The sequence below is a fragment of the Dendrobates tinctorius genome, unplaced genomic scaffold, assembly GCF_039654945.1.
Source record: "Dendrobates tinctorius isolate UK_male_01 unplaced genomic scaffold, ASM3965494v1 ptg000020l, whole genome shotgun sequence".
In the NCBI taxonomy this organism is placed as follows: domain Eukaryota; kingdom Metazoa; phylum Chordata; class Amphibia; order Anura; family Dendrobatidae; genus Dendrobates; species Dendrobates tinctorius.
In genome coordinates, this window is record NW_027361688.1 from 109262 (window position 1) to 132865 (window position 23604).

Genomic DNA, 23604 nt, shown 5'->3' on the forward strand with positions numbered 1-23604 from the left:
ATTATACTGTCGCTGTATAATAACTCGGGATCATGGCTGTGCATCCTACATTCATCACCTCCCATTATACTGTAGCTGTATAATAACTCGGGATCATGACTGTGCATCCTACATTCATCACCTTCCATTATAGTGTAGCTGTATAATAACTGGGGATCATGGCTGTGCATCCTACATTCATCACCTCCCATTATACTGTCGCTGTATAATAACTCGGGATCATGGCTGTGCATCCTACATGCATCACCTCCCATTATACTGTAGCTGTATAGTAACTCGGGATCATGGCTGTGCATCCTACATTCATCACCTCCCATTATACTGTAGCTGTATAGTAACTCGGGATCATGGCTGTGCATCCTACATTCATCACCTTCCATTATACTGTAGCTGTATAATAACTCGGGATCATGGCTGTGCATCCTACATTCATCACCTCCCATTATACTGTAGCTGTATAATAACTGGGGATCATGGCTGTGCATCCTACATTCATCACCTCCCATTATACTGTAGCTGTATAGTAACTTGGGATCATGGCTGTGCATCCTACATTCATCACCTCCCATTATACTGTAGCTGTATAGTAACTCGGGATCATGGCTGTGCATCCTACATGCATCACCTCCCATTATACTGTAGCTGTATAATAACTCGGGATCATGGCTGTGCATCCTACATGGGGGGGTGGATGGCTGGAAAAATATGCACACTATGCAAATTTTAATGTCATTTTATGAGTGATCTCATAGGGAATGAGGCACAGTGTAAATACCTAAATCATTGTTTGGTGTCAGCAAAAAAAACCAAAAATATCAGTCCAGTGGTGCGGAGCGGTGTAGTGTATGTGTGACCAGTGCTCCATCCGCTTCTATAGGTATATGGCGCCATTATTTAGATTCTCGCTGTTCACTCTACTGATAAATATTCTGGGAAATGCCTTTTTCTTCTTACTTAAACTGATGAGAGCCATTTTCTTGACAGCCCATTCATCAGAAGCCGAGCCGGTTACCATGGCCACGCACGCTGCTCCCCATCATTAAAGCACGCGGCATTGTGACTGCGCCGAGCACAAAGCCAGGATCTAGAATGAAAATTACACAGGTTTTAGGTTGTTTATAAGTATATGGTGCACAGCCCCGACCTCTGATTACCCCCGTGTGCCATACACAGAGCTACAAAGCACAACACATGCACACCGGGGAAATTACAGAGCAATACCGCCAAAATAATCTGCCAAAATAATACTGCAATACCATGACTAAATAGAGATTTATTAATATTAGTTACATTATTTTACATAGTGGCAGTATTATAGTAGTTATATTCTTGTACATAGGGGCAGTATTATATAAGTTATATTCTTGTACATAGGGGGCAGTATTATAGTAGTTATATTCTTGTATATAGGAGCAGTATTACAGTAGTTATATTCTTGTACATAGGAGCAGTATTATAGTAGTTATATTCTTGTACATAGGGGCAGTATTATAGTAGTTATAGTCTTGTACATAGGAGCAGTATTATAGTAGTTATATTCTTGTACATAGGGGCAGTATTATAGTAGTTATATTCTTGTACATAGGGGCAGTATTATAGCAGTTATATTCTTGTACATAGGGTCAGTATTATAGTAGTTATATTCTTGTACATAGGGGCAGTATTATAGTAGTTATATTCTTGTACATAGGGGCAGTATTATAGTAGTTATATTCTTGTACATAGAGGCACTATTATAGTAGTTATATTCTTGTACATAGGGGCAGTATTATAGTAGTTATATTGTACATAGGGGCAGTTGTTATGAATCAGTCACCGTAGGAGGTAAAAGCAGAAATACAAGCTAAGTCCAGAAAACCAGAGAAGTTGGCAACTATCAGATTGCAGACCCCTGAACCTATCAACACAACTAGCAGTAGCCGTGGGGGGTTCCTACGATGCCCTAGGCCCCTCGAAAGAAAGAAAGGGGAAATCTAAACTGCCCCAGAGCAGCCCCCAACATATAATGACGGTGAAGCAAGATGAAAATACTAACACAGACAGAAAGATAGACTGAGCAAAGACGGGGCCCAAAACTACCTAGATAGGAAAGGACAGGAAGGCTGCTGTCTGCAATCTGCCAAAACCCTATCAAAGACATAAGCCAACAAGCTGATATGAAAAAGGCCCTGAAGCAGCTAGGCTTCAAAAACTAAATCAGCACTCAGGTATTTTCAGAAGACAGAGCTAATTGAATTCAGCACACCCCAGCAGGGAATGGCAGAAATCCAGAAAAACAAAGCAAAACAAAGTCAAAGCACAAAAGCAAAAGGCCGAGCAGCAAACTTAGCTTTAGAGGAGCAGGAATTCAGACTGGTCTCCAAGGATCCCACAGAGAAATCACCCGCAGGGCAGAAGGGCATCGGCAGCCTTATATCCAGTCAGTAACTCCACTCAGCCAGTCATCATCATCAGCCTCAGGTGTTTGATAATCAGGCTCACTACCTTTCTTTACCAGAAGAGGGAGTTCCTCGGGCCTCAGTAATGAAGGGGAAAATGAACTCACAACAGGCAGTATTATAGTAGTTATATTCTTATACGTAGGAGCAGTATTATAGTAGTTATATTCTTGTACATTGAGGGCAGTATTATAGTATTATATTCTTGTACATAGGAGCAGTATTATAGTAGTTATATTCTTGTACAGTACATAGGGGCAGTATTATAGTAGGTATATTCTTGTACATAGGAGCAGTATTATAGTAGTTATATTCTAGTACATAGAGGCAGTATTATAGTAGTTATATTCTTGTACATAGGGGCAGTATTATAGTAGTTGTATTCTTGTACATAGGGGCAGTATTATAGTAGTTATATTCTAGTACATAGAGGCAGTATTATAGTAGTTATATTCTAGTACATAGAGGCAGTATTATAGTAGTTGTATTCTTGTACATAGGGGCAGTATTATAGTAGTTGTATTCTTGTACATAGGAGCAGTATTATAGTAGTTATATTCTAGTACATAGAGGCAGTATTATAGTAGTTGTATTCTTGTACATAGGGGCAGTATTATAGTAGTTATATTCTTGTACATAGGGGCAGTATTATAGTAGTTATATTCTTGTACATAGGGGCAGTATTATAGTAGTTATATTCTTGTACATAGGAGCAGTATTATAGTAGTTATATTCTTGTACATAGGGGCAGTATTATAGTAGTTATATTCTAGTACATAGGGGCAGTATTATAGTAGTTGTATTCTTGTACATAGGGGCAGTGTTATAGTAGTTATATTCTTGTACATAGGAGCAGTATTATAGTAGTTATATTCTTGTACATAGGAGCAGTATTATAGTAGTTATATTCTAGTACATATGGGCAGTATTATAGTAGTTGTATTCTTGTACATAGGGGCAGTGTTATAGTAGTTATATTCTTGTACATAGGAGCAGTATTATAGTAGTTATATTCTTGTACATTGAGGGCAGTATTATAGTAGTTATATTCTTGTACATAGGGGCAGTATTATAGTAGTTATATTCTTGTACATAGGGGCAGTATTATAGTAGTTATATTCTTGTACATAGGGGCAGTATTATAGTAGTTATATTCTTGTACATAGGGGGCAGTATTATAGGAGTTATATTCTTGTGCATAGGAGCAGTATTATAGTAGTTATAGTCTTGTACATATGGGGCAGTATTATAGTAGTTATAGTCTTGTATATAGGGGCAGTATTATAGTAGTTATATTCTTGTACATAGGGGGCAGTATTATAGTAGTTATATTCTTGTACATAGGGGGCAGTATTATAGTAGTTATATTCTTGTACATAGGGGCAGTATTATAGTAGTTATATTCTTGTACATAGGGGCAGTATTATAGTAGCTATGTTCTTGTACATAGGAGCAGTATTATGGTAGTTATATTCTTGTACATAGGGGGCAGTATTATAGTAGTTATATTCTTGTACATAGGGGCAGTATTATAGTAGTTATGTTCTTGTACATAGGAGCAGTATTATAGTAGTTATATTCTTGTACATTGAGGGCAGTATTATAGTAGTTATATTCTTGTACATAGGGGCAGTATTATAGTAGTTATATTCTTGTACATAGGAGCAGTATTATAGTAGTTATAGTCTTGTACATATGGGGCAGAATTATAGTAGTTATAGTCTTGTATATAGGGGCAGTATTATAGTAGTTATATTCTTGTACATAGGGGGCAGTATTATAGTAGTTATATTCTTGTACATAGGGGGCAGTATTATAGTAGTTATATTCTTGTACATAGGAGCAGTATTATAGTAGTTATATTCTTGTACATTGAGGGCAGTATTATAGTAGTTATATTCTTGTACATAGGGGCAGTATTATAGTAGTTATATTCTTGTACATAGGGGCAGTATTATAGTAGTTATGTTCTTGTACATAGGAGCAGTATTATGGTAGTTATATTCTTGTACATAGGGGGCAGTATTATAGTAGTTATATTCTTGTACATAGGGGCAGTATTATAGTAGTTATGTTCTTGTACATAGGGGCAGTATTATAGTAGTTATAGTCTTGTACATATGGGGCAGTATTATAGTAGTTATAGTCTTGTATATAGGGGCAGTATTATAGTAGTTATATTCTTGTACATAGGGGGCAGTATTATAGTAGTTATATTCTTGTGCATAGGAGCAGTATTATAGTAGTTATAGTCTTGTACATATGGGGCAGTATTATAGTAGTTATAGTCTTGTATATAGGGGCAGTATTATAGTAGTTATATTCTTGTACATAGGGGGCAGTATTATAGTAGTTATATTCTTGTACATAGGGGCAGTATTATAGTAGTTATATTCTTGTACATAGGGGCAGTATTACAGTAGCTATGTTCTTGTACATAGGAGCAGTATTATGGTAGTTATATTCTTGTACATAGGGGGCAGTATTATAGTAGTTATATTCTTGTACATAGGGGCAGTATTATAGTAGTTATGTTCTTGTACATAGGAGCAGTATTATAGTAGTTATATTCTTGTACATTGAGGGCAGTATTATAGTAGTTATATTCTTGTACATAGGGGCAGTATTATAGTAGTTATATTCTTGTACATAGGAGCAGTATTATAGTAGTTATAGTCTTGTACATATGGGGCAGTATTATAGTAGTTATAGTCTTGCATATAGGGGCAGTATTATAGTAGTTATATTCTTGTACATAGGGAGCAGTATTATAGTAGTTATATTCTTGTACATAGGGGGCAGTATTATAGTAGTTATATTCTTGTACATAGGGGCAGTATTATAGTAGTTATGTTCTTGTACATAGGAGCAGTATTATGGTAGTTATATTCTTGTACATAGGGGGCAGTATTATAGGAGTTATATTCTTGTACATGGGGCAGTATTATAGTAGTTATATTCTTGTACATAGGGGGCAGTATTATAGTAGTTATATTCTTGTACATAGGGGCAGTATTATAGTAGTTATATTCTTGTACATAGGGGCAGTATTATAGTAGTTATATTCTAGTACATAGGGGCAGTATTATAGTAGTTGTATTCTTGTACATAGGGGCAGTGTTATAGTAGTTATATTCTTGTACATAGGAGCAGTATTATAGTAGTAATATTCTTGTACATTGAGGGCAGTATTATAGTAGTTATATTCTTGTACATAGGGGCAGTATTATAGTAGTTATATTCTTGTACATAGGGGCAGTATTATAGTAGTTATATTCTTGTACATAGGGGGGAAGTATTATAGTAGTTATATTCTTGTACATAGGGGGCAGTATTATAGTAGTTATATTCTTGTGCATAGGGGCAGTATTATCGTAGTTATATTCTTGTACATAGGGGCAGTATTATAGTAGTTATATTCTTGTACATAGGGGCAGTATTATAGTAGTTATATTCTTGTACATAGAGGCAGTATTATAGTAGTTATATTCTTGTACATAGGGGCAGTATTATAGTAGTTATATTGTACATAGGGGCAGTTGTTATGAATGAGTCACCGTAGGAGGCAAAAGCAGAAATACAAGCTAAGTCCAGAAAACCAGAGAAGTTGCAACTATCAGATTGCAGACCCCTGAACCTATCAACACAACTAGCAGTAGCCGTGGGGGGTTCCTACGATGCCCTAGGCCCCTCGAAAGAAAGAAAGGGGAAATCTAAACTGCCCCAGAGCAGACCCCAAAGCAATAGGCAGCCCCCAACATATAATGACGGTGAAGCAAGATGAAAATACTAACACAGACAGAAAGATAGACTGAGCAAAGACGGGGCCCAAAACTACCTAGATAGGAAAGGACAGGAAGGCTGCTGTCTGCAATCTGCCAAAACCCTATCAAAGACATAAGCCAACAAGCTGATATGAAAAAGGCCCTGAAGCAGCTAGGCTTCAAAAACTAAATCAGCACTCAGGTATTTTCAGAAGACAGAGCTAATTGAATTCAGCACACCTCAGCAGGGAATGGCAGAAATCCAGAAAAACAAAGCAAAACAAAGTCAAAGCACAAAAGCAAAAGGCCGAGCAGCAAACTTAGCTTTAGAGGAGCAGGAATTCAGACTGGTCTCCAAGGATCCCACAGAGAAATCACCCGCAGGGCAGAAGGGCATCGGCAGCCTTATATCCAGTCAGTAACTCCACTCAGCCAGTCATCATCATCAGCCTCAGGTGTTTGATAATCAGGCTCACTACCTTTCTTTACCAGAAGAGGGAGTTCCTCGGGCCTCAGTAATGAAGGGGAAAATGAACTCACAACAGGCAGTATTATAGTAGTTATATTCTTATACGTAGGAGCAGTATTATAGTAGTTATATTCTTGTACATTGAGGGCAGTATTATAGTATTATATTCTTGTACATAGGAGCAGTATTATTGTAGTTATATTCTTGTACAGTACATAGGGGCAGTATTATAGTAGGTATATTCTTGTACATAGGAGCAGTATTATAGTAGTTATATTCTAGTACATAGAGGCAGTATTATAGTAGTTATATTCTTGTACATAGGGGCAGTATTATAGTAGTTGTATTCTTGTACATAGGGGCAGTATTATAGTAGTTATATTCTAGTACATAGAGGCAGTATTATAGTAGTTATATTCTAGTACATAGAGGCAGTATTATAGTAGTTGTATTCTTGTACATAGGGGCAGTATTATAGTAGTTATATTCTTGTACATAGGGGCAGTATTATAGTAGTTGTATTCTTGTACATAGGAGCAGTATTATAGTAGTTATATTCTAGTACATAGAGGCAGTATTATAGTAGTTGTATTCTTGTACATAGGGGCAGTATTATAGTAGTTATATTCTTGTACATAGGGGCAGTATTATAGTAGTTATATTCTTGTACATAGGGGCAGTATTATAGTAGTTATATTCTTGTACATAGGAGCAGTATTATAGTAGTTATATTCTTGTACATAGGGGCAGTATTATAGTAGTTATATTCTAGTACATAGGGGCAGTATTATAGTAGTTGTATTCTTGTACATAGGGGCAGTGTTATAGTAGTTATATTCTTGTACATAGGAGCAGTATTATAGTAGTTATATTCTTGTACATAGGAGCAGTATTATAGTAGTTATATTCTAGTACATAGGGGCAGTATTATAGTAGTTGTATTCTTGTACATAGGGGCAGTGTTATAGTAGTTATATTCTTGTACATAGGAGCAGTATTATAGTAGTTATATTCTTGTACATTGAGGGCAGTATTTTAGTAGTTATATTCTTGTACATAGGGGCAGTATTATAGTAGTTATATTCTTGTACATAGGGGCAGTATTATAGTAGTTATATTCTTGTACATAGGGGCAGTATTATAGTAGTTATATTCTTGTACATAGGGGGCAGTATTATAGTAGTTATATTCTTGTGCATAGGAGCAGTATTATAGTAGTTATAGTCTTGTACATATGGGGCAGTATTATAGTAGTTATAGTCTTGTATATAGGGGCAGTATTATAGTAGTTATATTCTTGTACATAGGGGGCAGTATTATAGTAGTTATATTCTTGTACATAGGGGGCAGTATTATAGTAGTTATATTCTTGTACATAGGGGCAGTATTATAGTAGTTATATTCTTGTACATAGGGGCAGTATTATAGTAGCTATGTTCCTGTACATAGGAGCAGTATTATGGTAGTTATATTCTTGTACATAGGGGGCAGTATTATAGTAGTTATATTCTTGTACATAGGGGCAGTATTATAGTAGTTATGTTCTTGTACATAGGAGCAGTATTATAGTAGTTATATTCTTGTACATTGAGGGCAGTATTATAGCAGGTATATTCTTGTACATAGGGGCAGTATTATAGTAGTTATATTCTTGTACATAGGAGCAGTATTATAGTAGTTATAGTCTTGTACATATGGGGCAGTATTATAGTAGTTATAGTCTTGTATATAGGGGCAGTATTATAGTAGTTATATTCTTGTACATAGGGGGCAGTATTATAGTAGTTATATTCTTGTACATAGGGGGCAGTATTATAGTAGTTATATTCTTGTACATAGGAGCAGTATTATAGTAGTTATATTCTTGTACATTGAGGGCAGTATTATAGTAGTTATATTCTTGTACATAGGGGCAGTATTATAGTAGTTATATTCTTGTACATAGGGGCAGTATTATAGTAGTTATGTTCTTGTACATAGGAGCAGTATTATGGTAGTTATATTCTTGTACATAGGGGGCAGTATTATAGTAGTTATATTCTTGTACATAGGGGCAGTATTATAGTAGTTATGTTCTTGTACATAGGGGCAGTATTATAGTAGTTATAGTCTTGTACATATGGGGCAGTATTATAGTAGTTATGGTCTTGTATATAGGGGCAGTATTATAGTAGTTATATTCTTGTACATAGGGGGCAGTATTATAGTAGTTATATTCTTGTGCATAGGAGCAGTATTATAGTAGTTATAGTCTTGTACATATGGGGCAGTATTATAGTAGTTATAGTCTTGTATATAGGGGCAGTATTATAGTAGTTATATTCTTGTACATAGGGGGCAGTATTATAGTAGTTATATTCTTGTACATAGGGGGCAGTATTATAGTAGTTATATTCTTGTACATAGGGGCAGTATTATAGTAGTTATATTCTTGTACATAGGGGCAGTATTATAGTAGCTATGTTCTTGTACATAGGAGCAGTATTATGGTAGTTATATTCTTGTACATAGGGGGCAGTATTATAGTAGTTATATTCTTGTACATAGGGGCAGTATTATAGTAGTTATGTTCTTGTACATAGGAGCAGTATTATAGTAGCTATATTCTTGTACATTGAGGGCAGTATTATAGTAGTTAGATTCTTGTACATAGGGGCAGTATTATAGTAGTTATATTCTTGTACATAGGAGCAGTATTATAGTAGTTATAGTCTTGTACATATGGGGCAGTATTATAGTAGTTATAGTCTTGTATATAGGGGCAGTATTATAGTAGTCATATTCTTGTACATAGGGGGCAGTATTATAGTAGTTATATTCTTGTACATAGGGGGCAGTATTATAGTAGTTATATTCTTGTACATAGGGGCAGTATTATAGTAGTTATGTTCTTGTACATAGGAGCAGTATTATGGTAGTTATATTCTTGTACATAGGGGGCAGTATTATAGTAGTTATATTCTTGTACATAGGGGCAGTATTATAGTAGTTATGTTCTTGTACATAGGGGGCAGTATTATAGTAGTTATATTCTTGTACATAGGGGGCAGTATTATAGTAGTTATATTCTTGTACATAGGGGCAGTATTATAGTAGTTATATTCTTGTACATAGGGGCAGTATTATAGTAGTTATATTCTAGTACATAGGGGCAGTATTATAGTAGTTGTATTCTTGTACATAGGGGCAGTGTTATAGTAGTTATATTCTTGTACATAGGAGCAGTATTATAGTAGTTATATTCTTGTACATTGAGGGCAGTATTATAGTAGTTATATTCTTGTACATAGGGGCAGTATTATAGTAGTTATATTCTTGTACATAGGGGCAGTATTATAGTAGTTATATTCTTGTACATAGGGGGCAGTATTATAGTAGTTATATTCTTGTACATAGGGGGCAGTATTATAGTAGTTATATTCTTGTGCATAGGAGCAGTATTATAGTAGTTATAGTCTTGTACATATGGGGCAGTATTATAGTAGTTATAGTCTTGTATATAGGGGCAGTATTATAGTAGTTATATTCTTGTACATAGGGGGCAGTATTATAGTAGTTATATTCTTGTACATAGGGGGCAGTATTATAGTAGTTATATTCTTGTACATAGGGGGCAGTATTATAGTAGTTATATTCTTGTACATAGGGGCAGTATTATAGTAGTTATATTCTTGTACATAGGGGCAGTTTTATAGTAGTTATGTTCTTGTACATAGGAGCAGTATTATGGTAGTTATATTCTTGTAAATAGGGGGCAGTATTATAGTAGTTATATTCTTGTACATAGGGGCAGTATTATAGTAGTTATGTTCTTGTACATAGGGGGCAGTATTATAGTAGTTATATTCTTGTACATAGGGGCAGTATTATAGTAGTTATAGTCTTGTACATATGGGGCAGTATTATAGTAGTTATGGTCTTGTATATAGGGGCAGTATTATAGTAGTTATATTCTTGTACATAGGGGGCAGTATTATAGTAGTTATATTCTTGTACATAGGGGGCAGTATTATAGTAGTTATATTCTTGTACATAGGGGCAGTATTATAGTAGTTATATTCTTGTACATAGGGGCAGTATTATAGTAGTTATGTTCTTGTACATAGGAGCAGTATTATAGTAGTTATATTCTTGTAAATAGGGGCAGTATTATAGTAGTTATGTTCTTGTACATAGGAGCAGTATTATGGTAGTTATATTCTTGTACATAGGGGCAGTATTATAGTAGTTATGTTCTTGTACATAGGGGGCAGTATTATAGTAGTTATATTCTTGTACATAGGAGCAGTATTATAGTAGTTATAGTCTTGTACATATGGGGCAGTATTATAGTAGTTATAGTCTTGTATATAGGGGCAGTATTATAGTAGTTATATTCTTGTACATAGGGGGCAGTATTATAGTAGTTATATTCTTGTACATAGGGGGCAGTATTATAGTAGTTATATTCTTGTACATAGGAGCAGTATTATAGTAGTTATATTCTTGTACATTGAGGGCAGTATTATAGTAGTTATATTCTTGTACATAGGGGCAGTATTATAGTAGTTATATTCTTGTACATAGGGGCAGTATTATAGTAGTTATGTTCTTGTACATAGGAGCAGTATTATGGTAGTTATATTCTTGTACATAGGGGGCAGTATTATAGTAGTTATATTCTTGTACATAGGGGCAGTATTATAGTAGTTATGTTCTTGTACATAGGGGCAGTATTATAGTAGTTATAGTCTTGTACATATGGGGCAGTATTATAGTAGTTATATTCTTGTACATAGGAGCAGTATTATAGTAGTTATAGTCTTGTACATAGGGGGCAGTATTATAGTAGTTATATTCTTGTACATAGGGGCAGTATTATAGTAGTTATGTTCTTGTACATAGGAGCAGTATTATGGTAGTTATATTCTTGTACATAGGGGGCAGTATTATAGGAGTTATATTCTTGTACATGGGGCAGTATTATAGTAGTTATATTCTTGTACATAGGGGACAGTATTATAGTAGTTATATTCTTGTACATAGGGGCAGTATTATAGTAGTTATATTCTTGTACATAGGGGCAGTATTATAGTAGTTATATTCTAGTACATAGGGGCAGTATTATAGTAGTTGTATTCTTGTACATAGGGGCAGTGTTATAGTAGTTATATTCTTGTACATAGGAGCAGTATTATAGTAGTAATATTCTTGTACATTGAGGGCAGTATTATAGTAGTTATATTCTTGTACATAGGGGCAGTATTATAGTAGTTATATTCTTGTACATAGGGGCAGTATTATAGTAGTTATATTCTTGTACATAGGGGGGAAGTATTATAGTAGTTATATTCTTGTACATAGGGGGCAGTATTATAGTAGTTATATTCTTGTGCATAGGGGCAGTATTATCGTAGTTATATTCTTGTACATAGGGGCAGTATTATAGTAGTTATATTCTTGTACATAGGGGCAGTATTATAGTAGTTATATTCTTGTACATAGAGGCAGTATTATAGTAGTTATATTCTTGTACATAGGGGCAGTATTATAGTAGTTATATTGTACATAGGGGCAGTTGTTATGAATGAGTCACCGTAGGAGGCAAAAGCAGAAATACAAGCTAAGTCCAGAAAACCAGAGAAGTTGCAACTATCAGATTGCAGACCCCTGAACCTATCAACACAACTAGCAGTAGCCGTGGGGGGTTCCTACGATGCCCTAGGCCCCTCGAAAGAAAGAAAGGGGAAATCTAAACTGCCCCAGAGCAGACCCCAAAGCAATAGGCAGCCCCCAACATATAATGACGGTGAAGCAAGATGAAAATACTAACACAGACAGAAAGATAGACTGAGCAAAGACGGGGCCCAAAACTACCTAGATAGGAAAGGACAGGAAGGCTGCTGTCTGCAATCTGCCAAAACCCTATCAAAGACATAAGCCAACAAGCTGATATGAAAAAGGCCCTGAAGCAGCTAGGCTTCAAAAACTAAATCAGCACTCAGGTATTTTCAGAAGACAGAGCTAATTGAATTCAGCACACCTCAGCAGGGAATGGCAGAAATCCAGAAAAACAAAGCAAAACAAAGTCAAAGCACAAAAGCAAAAGGCCGAGCAGCAAACTTAGCTTTAGAGGAGCAGGAATTCAGACTGGTCTCCAAGGATCCCACAGAGAAATCACCCGCAGGGCAGAAGGGCATCGGCAGCCTTATATCCAGTCAGTAACTCCACTCAGCCAGTCATCATCATCAGCCTCAGGTGTTTGATAATCAGGCTCACTACCTTTCTTTACCAGAAGAGGGAGTTCCTCGGGCCTCAGTAATGAAGGGGAAAATGAACTCACAACAGGCAGTATTATAGTAGTTATATTCTTATACGTAGGAGCAGTATTATAGTAGTTATATTCTTGTACATTGAGGGCAGTATTATAGTATTATATTCTTGTACATAGGAGCAGTATTATTGTAGTTATATTCTTGTACAGTACATAGGGGCAGTATTATAGTAGGTATATTCTTGTACATAGGAGCAGTATTATAGTAGTTATATTCTAGTACATAGAGGCAGTATTATAGTAGTTATATTCTTGTACATAGGGGCAGTATTATAGTAGTTGTATTCTTGTACATAGGGGCAGTATTATAGTAGTTATATTCTAGTACATAGAGGCAGTATTATAGTAGTTATATTCTAGTACATAGAGGCAGTATTATAGTAGTTGTATTCTTGTACATAGGGGCAGTATTATAGTAGTTATATTCTTGTACATAGGGGCAGTATTATAGTAGTTGTATTCTTGTACATAGGAGCAGTATTATAGTAGTTATATTCTAGTACATAGAGGCAGTATTATAGTAGTTGTATTCTTGTACATAGGGGCAGTATTATAGTAGTTATATTCTTGTACATAGGGGCAGTATTATAGTAGTTATATTCTTGTACATAGGGGCAGTATTATAGTAGTTATATTCTTGTACATAGGAGCAGTATTATAGTAGTTATATTCTTGTACATAGGGGCAGTATTATAGTAGTTATATTCTAGTACATAGGGGCAGTATTATAGTAGTTGTATTCTTGTACATAGGGGCAGTGTTATAGTAGTTATATTCTTGTACATAGGAGCAGTATTATAGTAGTTATATTCTTGTACATAGGAGCAGTATTATAGTAGTTATATTCTAGTACATAGGGGCAGTATTATAGTAGTTGTATTCTTGTACATAGGGGCAGTGTTATAGTAGTTATATTCTTGTACATAGGAGCAGTATTATAGTAGTTATATTCTTGTACATTGAGGGCAGTATTTTAGTAGTTATATTCTTGTACATAGGGGCAGTATTATAGTAGTTATATTCTTGTACATAGGGGCAGTATTATAGTAGTTATATTCTTGTACATAGGGGCAGTATTATAGTAGTTATATTCTTGTACATAGGGGGCAGTATTATAGTAGTTATATTCTTGTGCATAGGAGCAGTATTATAGTAGTTATAGTCTTGTACATATGGGGCAGTATTATAGTAGTTATAGTCTTGTATATAGGGGCAGTATTATAGTAGTTATATTCTTGTACATAGGGGGCAGTATTATAGTAGTTATATTCTTGTACATAGGGGGCAGTATTATAGTAGTTATATTCTTGTACATAGGGGCAGTATTATAGTAGTTATATTCTTGTACATAGGGGCAGTATTATAGTAGCTATGTTCTTGTACATAGGAGCAGTATTATGGTAGTTATATTCTTGTACATAGGGGGCAGTATTATAGTAGTTATATTCTTGTACATAGGGGCAGTATTATAGTAGTTATGTTCTTGTACATAGGAGCAGTATTATAGTAGTTATATTCTTGTACATTGAGGGCAGTATTATAGCAGGTATATTCTTGTACATAGGGGCAGTATTATAGTAGTTATATTCTTGTACATAGGAGCAGTATTATAGTAGTTATAGTCTTGTACATATGGGGCAGTATTATAGTAGTTATAGTCTTGTATATAGGGGCAGTATTATAGTAGTTATATTCTTGTACATAGGGGGCAGTATTATAGTAGTTATATTCTTGTACATAGGGGGCAGTATTATAGTAGTTATATTCTTGTACATAGGAGCAGTATTATAGTAGTTATATTCTTGTACATTGAGGGCAGTATTATAGTAGTTATATTCTTGTACATAGGGGCAGTATTATAGTAGTTATATTCTTGTACATAGGGGCAGTATTATAGTAGTTATGTTCTTGTACATAGGAGCAGTATTATGGTAGTTATATTCTTGTACATAGGGGGCAGTATTATAGTAGTTATATTCTTGTACATAGGGGCAGTATTATAGTAGTTATGTTCTTGTACATAGGGGCAGTATTATAGTAGTTATAGTCTTGTACATATGGGGCAGTATTATAGTAGTTATGGTCTTGTATATAGGGGCAGTATTATAGTAGTTATATTCTTGTACATAGGGGGCAGTATTATAGTAGTTATATTCTTGTGCATAGGAGCAGTATTATAGTAGTTATAGTCTTGTACATATGGGGCAGTATTATAGTAGTTATAGTCTTGTATATAGGGGCAGTATTATAGTAGTTATATTCTTGTACATAGGGGGCAGTATTATAGTAGTTATATTCTTGTACATAGGGGGCAGTATTATAGTAGTTATATTCTTGTACATAGGGGCAGTATTATAGTAGTTATATTCTTGTACATAGGGGCAGTATTATAGTAGCTATGTTCTTGTACATAGGAGCAGTATTATGGTAGTTATATTCTTGTACATAGGGGGCAGTATTATAGTAGTTATATTCTTGTACATAGGGGCAGTATTATAGTAGTTATGTTCTTGTACATAGGAGCAGTATTATAGTAGCTATATTCTTGTACATTGAGGGCAGTATTATAGTAGTTAGATTCTTGTACATAGGGGCAGTATTATAGTAGTTATATTCTTGTACATAGGAGCAGTATTATAGTAGTTATAGTCTTGTACATATGGGGCAGTATTATAGTAGTTATAGTCTTGTATATAGGGGCAGTATTATAGTAGTCATATTCTTGTACATAGGGGGCAGTATTATAGTAGTTATATTCTTGTACATAGGGGGCAGTATTATAGTAGTTATATTCTTGTACATAGGGGCAGTATTATAGTAGTTATGTTCTTGTACATAGGAGCAGTATTATGGTAGTTATATTCTTGTACATAGGGGGCAGTATTATAGTAGTTATATTCTTGTACATAGGGGCAGTATTATAGTAGTTATGTTCTTGTACATAGGGGGCAGTATTATAGTAGTTATATTCTTGTACATAGGGGGCAGTATTATAGTAGTTATATTCTTGTACATAGGGGCAGTATTATAGTAGTTATATTCTTGTACATAGGGGCAGTATTATAGTAGTTATATTCTAGTACATAGGGGCAGTATTATAGTAGTTGTATTCTTGTACATAGGGGCAGTGTTATAGTAGTTATATTCTTGTACATAGGAGCAGTATTATAGTAGTTATATTCTTGTACATTGAGGGCAGTATTATAGTAGTTATATTCTTGTACATAGGGGCAGTATTATAGTAGTTATATTCTTGTACATAGGGGCAGTATTATAGTAGTTATATTCTTGTACATAGGGGGCAGTATTATAGTAGTTATATTCTTGTACATAGGGGGCAGTATTATAGTAGTTATATTCTTGTGCATAGGAGCAGTATTATAGTAGTTATAGTCTTGTACATATGGGGCAGTATTATAGTAGTTATAGTCTTGTATATAGGGGCAGTATTATAGTAGTTATATTCTTGTACATAGGGGGCAGTATTATAGTAGTTATATTCTTGTACATAGGGGGCAGTATTATAGTAGTTATATTCTTGTACATAGGGGGCAGTATTATAGTAGTTATATTCTTGTACATAGGGGCAGTATTATAGTAGTTATATTCTTGTACATAGGGGCAGTTTTATAGTAGTTATGTTCTTGTACATAGGAGCAGTATTATGGTAGTTATATTCTTGTAAATAGGGGGCAGTATTATAGTAGTTATATTCTTGTACATAGGGGCAGTATTATAGTAGTTATGTTCTTGTACATAGGGGGCAGTATTATAGTAGTTATATTCTTGTACATAGGGGCAGTATTATAGTAGTTATATTCTTGTACATAGGGGGCAGTATTATAGTAGTTATATTCTTGTACATAGGGGGCAGTATTATAGTAGTTATATTCTTGTACATAGGGGCAGTATTATAGTAGTTATATTCTTGTACATAGGGGCAGTATTATAGTAGTTATATTCTTGTACATAGGGGCAGTATTATAGTAGTTATGTTCTTGTACATAGGAGCAGTATTATGGTAGTTATATTCTTGTACATAGGGGGCAGTATTATAGTAGTTATATTCTTGTACATAGGGGCAGTATTATAGTAGTTATATTCTTGTACATAGGGGCAGTATTATAGTAGTTATATTCTTGTACATAGGGGGCAGTATTATAGTAGTTATATTCTTGTACATAGGGGCAGTATTATAGTAGTTATATTCTTGTACATAGGGGCAGTATTATAGTAGTTATATTCTTGTACATAGGGGCAGTATTATAGTAGTTATGTTCTTGTACATAGGAGCAGTATTATGGTAGTTATATTCTTGTACATAGGGGGCAGTATTATAGTTGTGTGAGGTGCCAAGGGGAGAGGTACTAGAAAACAGGTATATTTCTCCCCGTTTCATTTCATATGTCTCCCTGTACTGATGATGAAGCCAGTTTATTTCACTGTAATCCAGTCCTGGTTTCCTTAGTGATCAGCATGGAAAGGACTGGTAGTTCCCCTCCACTTATTCAATCCAGGTTTTGGTTTCCTGACTGGTCCAGCTGATATAATCAGGAGGAGCTGGGATCTCTCAGTCTCTCTCGTCTGCTGAGCTGGGAGCTGACACAGTAAGATTACATGGACTTGTTTGCTGTTATATAGTTTTATTTTGTAGTTAGCCTGCTATTGTTAGTTAGTGGCCAGACGGCCTTAGATGTTTTATTTCATGTTTGGCATGTGTAACATTGAATAACAAGTGTGCACAATAAATATGCCGTGTCCATATCCATGTGGAACTTGCTAGTCTGCTGAAGTGACTTCATAGCCACACGCTTGTGCCAAAGCAAAGATCCCAGCTGAGCTATCTATCCCCACAAATGGTGTTTCGAATGCGGGCAACTGTGGCTGCTGGACTGTGACTGCAGAGAAAACGCTGTGTATGTCCTGGCTGAAAGCTTCTGCGCTTTTGAAGAGCCAAGAGTCCAGTAATATGGAGGAACTAGTGAAGCAGTTATTGCAAGCAAATGTGCAACAACAGCAGACTAATGCTTGCTTCCAGAAGGCTCTGGAGCAGCAACACCAGATGCAGCAAGAGCAGTTGGAGGCAATAAAACAGGCCTTGGTTCGGCAACCCCGAGATGAGGGAGACCGTGCACAAAGCGCTGCTAGTGCGCAGAAAGCCGTACAGAAGACTTTGCTTAAAATGACCCCAGACGATGATGTGGAAGCATACCTCACCGTGTTTGAACGTATTGCAGAACGTGAGCACTTACCGCTGGACAGATGGGCTGAGGTAGTTGCTCCATTTCTGAGCGGAGATCCACAAAAGGCCTATTACGATCTGAGTGGAGCGGATGCTATGGACTATATCAAACTCAAAGGCAAAATCCTGGCAAGGCTGGGAGTAAACACGTATGTACGTGCACAGAGGGTGCATTTATGGAATTTTGTGGAGCATCAGCCAGCCCGCTCACAAATGCATGATCTCATCCATCTAGTAAAAAAATGGCTGCAACCGGAGGCTTTGACGTCCGCACAGATGGTGGAGCGTGTTGTTCTAGACAAGTACCTGCGGTCCTTACCCGCTAAGATCCAGAGGTGGGTTGGACAGGGTGACCCAACTACCGCTGACCAGTTGGTGAATATGGTCGAACGCTACAATGCTTCTGAAAGCCTACTCCAAGGGACGTTAGCACCCCACTGGCTCCCCAAGAAATCGCTGGAGAGTCCTGCGAAACCTACTTCATCTTCAAAAGAAGAGAACGTCACAATGAAGGGTAGCAGACCTACAAAGGACTATGGAGGTGGTACGGGCTCACATCAAGCCAGTAGACCTCGTCTGGGATCTCCATCGAGGAGACAAGGGCCTATACAATGTTGGCGATGTCGCGGGCTTGGCCATGTAGCAGCTAACTGCCCAATGACTACAGAGCCAATGGACTGTAACGCTATGAGGCGTCTTTCGTTATATGTGCAGTCAGTCTGTGTGGCGGAGACCCTCACGGGAAATGAACAACACGTGTGCCACGTCGAGGTTGACGGTTATAGTGTGAATGCCGTCTTGGATTCCGGCAGTCAAGTAACTTTGGTACATGCCAGTTTGGTGGACTCTAGCGCCCTAACGAACTTAACCGTGGGCATTAGTTGCATCCATGGGGATACTAAGAACTACCCCACTGCCTGGGTTACTCTTGCCACGCCAGTAGGGACCAAAAGACATCAGGCGGCAGTCATAAAGTCTATGGGACACAGTGTAATCCTGGGGAGAGACTTTCCCTTATTTTGGGACTTGTGGAACTTCAAAAGTGGCGTGAACCCTCTAGTTGAAGACGGTACTCCGGAGCTAGCCCCTGAACCATTGCAGCAAGACGACGGAGAACCCATCTCAGAGGAAGTACTAGGATCTGCGGACTCTCCTCTGGCTGTGTATGCAGGCGAGGCAGACCAGCTAGAGGATGTTTTAGAAATGTCTGACCTTGACGTGGCCCGTGGTAAGTTCGGGACCGCTCAGCACCAGGATCCTACTCTAGCAAGGGCGTGGGAAAACATAAAGGTCTCCGAGGGAAGACCATTGTACCAAGGGGCTCAAAACGAGTTCCCACACGTGGCGGTGCAGCAGGATATGTTATATCACATAGACAAGGTGCGAGGGGTGGTCGTAGAACAACTAGTGGTACCTAAGTCCTTTCGCCAGGTAGTTTTGGAGTTGGCACATAAACATCCCTTGGGAGGACACCTGGCGGTAGAAAAGACAAAACACCGTATTCTGCAACGTTTCTTTTGGCCGGGTCTAGTGGGAGACGTGACCCAGTACTTTCGGTCATGTCCTACGTGTCAATTGACCGCACCTATGTCACATTTTAGAAGCCCCTTAGTGCCCTTACCAATAATAGAGGTGCCCTTCGAGAGAATAGCAATGGATATAGTCGGTCCATTAGTTAAATCTGCCAGGGGTCATCAGTACATTTTGGTAGTATTGGATTACGCCACGCGTTATCCCGAAGCAGTGCCCTTCCGGAATGCCAATGCAAAATCAATTTCAAAGGAGCTGGTTAATATGTTTTCCCGCACCGGCATTCCGAAAGAGATACTTACGGATCAAGGGACCCCCTTTATGTCTCGTATACTTAAGGATTTATGTAAGCTACTAAAAATCTCCCATTTGCGTACCTCAGTATATCACCCTCAGACTGACGGTTTGGTGGAGCGCTTTAACAAAACCTTAAAGGGAATGTTGAAAAGGGTGGTGGATAAGGACGGGAGAGATTGGGATGCCCTACTACCATACCTCCTGTTCGCTATACGTGAGGTACCCCAATCCTCCACAGGCTTTTCACCTTTTGAGTTGGTTTATGGGCGGTGTCCTAGAGGCCTGTTAGATATTGCCAAGGAGACTTGGGAACAAGAGGTGACTCCTTATCGCAGTGTAATTGAACACATAACACTTATGCAGGACCGAATTGCAGCAGTTATGCCAATAGTTAAAGAGTGTTTAGAGCGCGCACAACATGCCCAAAGCACGGTATACAACCGAGCGGCAAAAACACGAGTCTTTCAACCCGGAGACAGGGTGTTGGTATTGGTGCCTACCGTAGAGAATAAATTTCTTGCGAAATGGCAGGGACCATACGAAGTGCTGGAACGAATAGGTGAAGTAAATTATAAGATACACCAACCAGACAAGAGTAAGCCCAAACAAATATACCACATAAACTTGCTTAAGGCCTGGCGGGACAGGGAGAGTCTGGTGGCAGGAGCTGCCCTTGAGGATGGGCCTCGAGGGGCACCACCTTCTTAGGTAAAGGACCCCCAGGTAGCTCCGCCAGAAGTGGGTATTGCAGACACGCTATCCGAAAGCCAAAAACGAGAGACCAGGGAGTTCATACAGAGGAACGCAGATATTTTCTCGGAACTTCCTGGCCGGACTCACCTAATTAAACATGACATTGCTACTGATCCACAGGCGCGGGTACGGCTAAAACCATATAGAATTCCGGAGGCTCGGAGACAAGCCATTGCCCAGGAAGTGAAGAAGATGTTAGAGCTCGGGGTCATTGAGGAGTCCCGGAGTGATTGGGCTAGCCCTATCGTACTGGTGCCCAAACCCAATGGGACTATCCGATTTTGTAACGATTTTCGGAAAGTAAATGAAGTATCGAAATTCGATGCCTACTCGATGCCAAGAGTCAATGAACTGATAGAGAGACTGGGTTCGGCCAGGTACAAATCCACTATTGACTTAACAAAAGGTTATTGGCAGATTCCCCTCACGGAATCAGCCAAAGAGAAAACTGCCTTTGTTACGCCCCAGGGATTATTCCAGTACCGACATATGCCATTTGGGTTGCATGGTGCCGCAGCCACCTTCCAACGTCTAATGGATATTGTCCTAAAACCCCATGGCCAGTATGCATCCGCGTACTTGGACGACATCATTATCTTTAGCGATGAGTGGGACACGCATTTGTCAAAAGTACAAGCCGTCTTAGACTCCCTAAAAACAGCTGGGTTGACTGCCAATCCCAAGAAATGTTCGTTGGGATTGGAAGAGGCTCGCTATCTGGGATATAGCATAGGGAGAGGCGTCGTGAAGCCTCAAGCCAATAAAGTGGACGCTATTCAAAATTGGCCACGACCAGTAACCAAAAAACAGGTTGGAGCTTTTTTAGGGATCGTTGGTTATTATAGGCGGTTCATCAAACATTTTGCGACCATCGCAGCTCCTCTCACAGATCTTACTAAGGGGTCGAAATCTGTCACAATAAAGTGGAACGCAGAAGCAGAGGAGGCCTTTCAGCGATTGAAAACAGTCCTCTGTGACCAACCAGTGTTGGTTGCACCAGACTTTAAACGGGAGTTTATTGTCCAAACAGACGCCTCTGGGGTGGGCCTCGGCGCGGTTTTGTCTCAAGAAGTAAATGGCGAGGAACACCCAGTGGCCTATCTAAGCAGACAGCTTACGAGAGCAGAAAAGAACTACAGTGTAGTTGAGCGGGAAGCCCTGGCTGTGAAATGGGCCCTGTGCACCTTGCGCTATTATTTACTAGGTCGCCAGTTTAGGCTAGTGACGGACCATTCGCCCCTAACGTGGATGTCCCGGGCAAAAGAAGGCAATGCGCGGGTGACACGCTGGTTCTTAGCATTACAAGGGTTTAAATTTTCCGTTGAGCACAGGGCGGGCTCAGCGCACAGAAATGCAGATGCATTGTCTAGAACGCACTGCTTGGTGACTCGTCGTGTCCTACCCCACGGGCTCGAACAGAGGAGGGGGGTGTGTGAGGTGCCAAGGGGAGAGGTACTAGAAAACAGGTATGTTTCTCCCCGTTTCATTTCATATGTCTCCCTGTACTGATGATGAAGCCAGTTTATTTCACTGTAATCCAGTCCTGGTTTCCTTAGTGATCAGCATGGAAAGGACTGGTAGTTCCCCTCCACTAATTCAATCCAGGTTTTGGTTTCCTGACTGGTCCAGCTGATATAATCAGGAGGAGCTGGGATCTCTCAGTCTCTCGTCTGCTGAGCTGGGAGCTGACACAGTAAGATTACATGGACTTGTTTGCTGTTATATAGGTTTATTTTCTAGTTAGCGGCCAGATGGCCTTAGATGTTTTATTTCATGTTTGGCATGTGTAACATTGAATAACAAGTGTGCACAATAAATATGCCGTGTCCATATCCATGTGGAACTTGCTAGTCTGCTGAAGTAACTTCATAGCCTCACGCTTGTGCCAAAGCAAAGATCCCAGCTGAGCTATCTATCCCCACAGCAGTTATATTCTTGTACATAGGGGCAGTTTTATGGTAGTTATATTCTTGTACATAGGCGTCTGTATTATAGTAGTTATATTCTTGTACATAGGGGCAGTATTATAGTAGTTATATTCTTGTACATAGGGGGCAGTATTATACTAGTTATATTCCTGTACATTGGGGGCAGTATTATAGTAGTTATATTCTTGTACAAAGGAGCAGTATTATAGTAGTTATATTCTTGTACATAGGGGGCAGTATTATAGTAGTTATATTCTTGTACATAGGGGCAGTATTATAGTAGTTATATTCTTGTACATAGGAGCAGTATTATAGTAGTTATATTCTTGTACATAGGGGGCAGTATTATAGTAGTTATATTCTTGTACATAGGGGCAGTATTATAGTAGTTTTATTCTTGTTAATAGAGGGCAGCATTATAGTAGTTATATTCTTGTACATAGGGGCAGTATTATAGTAGTTATATTCTTGTACATAGGGGGTAGTATTGTAGTAGTTATATTCTTTTTCATAGGGGCAATATTATAGTAGTTATATTCTTGTACATAGGGGGCAGTATTATAGTAGTTATATTCTTGTACATAGGGGCAGTATTATAGTAGTTATATTCTTGTACATAGGGGGCAGTATTATAGTAGTTATATTCTTGTACATAGGGGCAGTATTATAGTAGTTATTTTCTTGTACATAGGGGCAGTATTATAGTAGTTATATTCTTGTACATAGGAGCAGTATTATAGTAGTTATATTCTTGTACATAGGAGCAGTATTATAGTAGTTATATTCTTGTACATAGGGGGCAGTATTATAGTAGTTATATTCTTGTACATAGGGGCGGTATTATAGTAGTTATAGTCTTGTATATAGGGG

The 23604-nt window shown here is 37.9% G+C and overlaps 1 long non-coding RNA gene across 1 annotated transcript in view; it reads right to left on the reverse strand.

The window, feature by feature from the left end:
• Positions 1–717: 717 nt before the first annotated feature.
• Positions 718–23604, reverse strand: part of LOC141083198 (uncharacterized) — a 48975-nt gene continuing 26088 nt past the window's right edge. The window contains exon 2 of the long non-coding RNA XR_012230667.1: positions 718–1084. This is a non-coding gene — a long non-coding RNA (uncharacterized lncRNA). The remainder of the gene's footprint in view (positions 1085–23604) is intronic.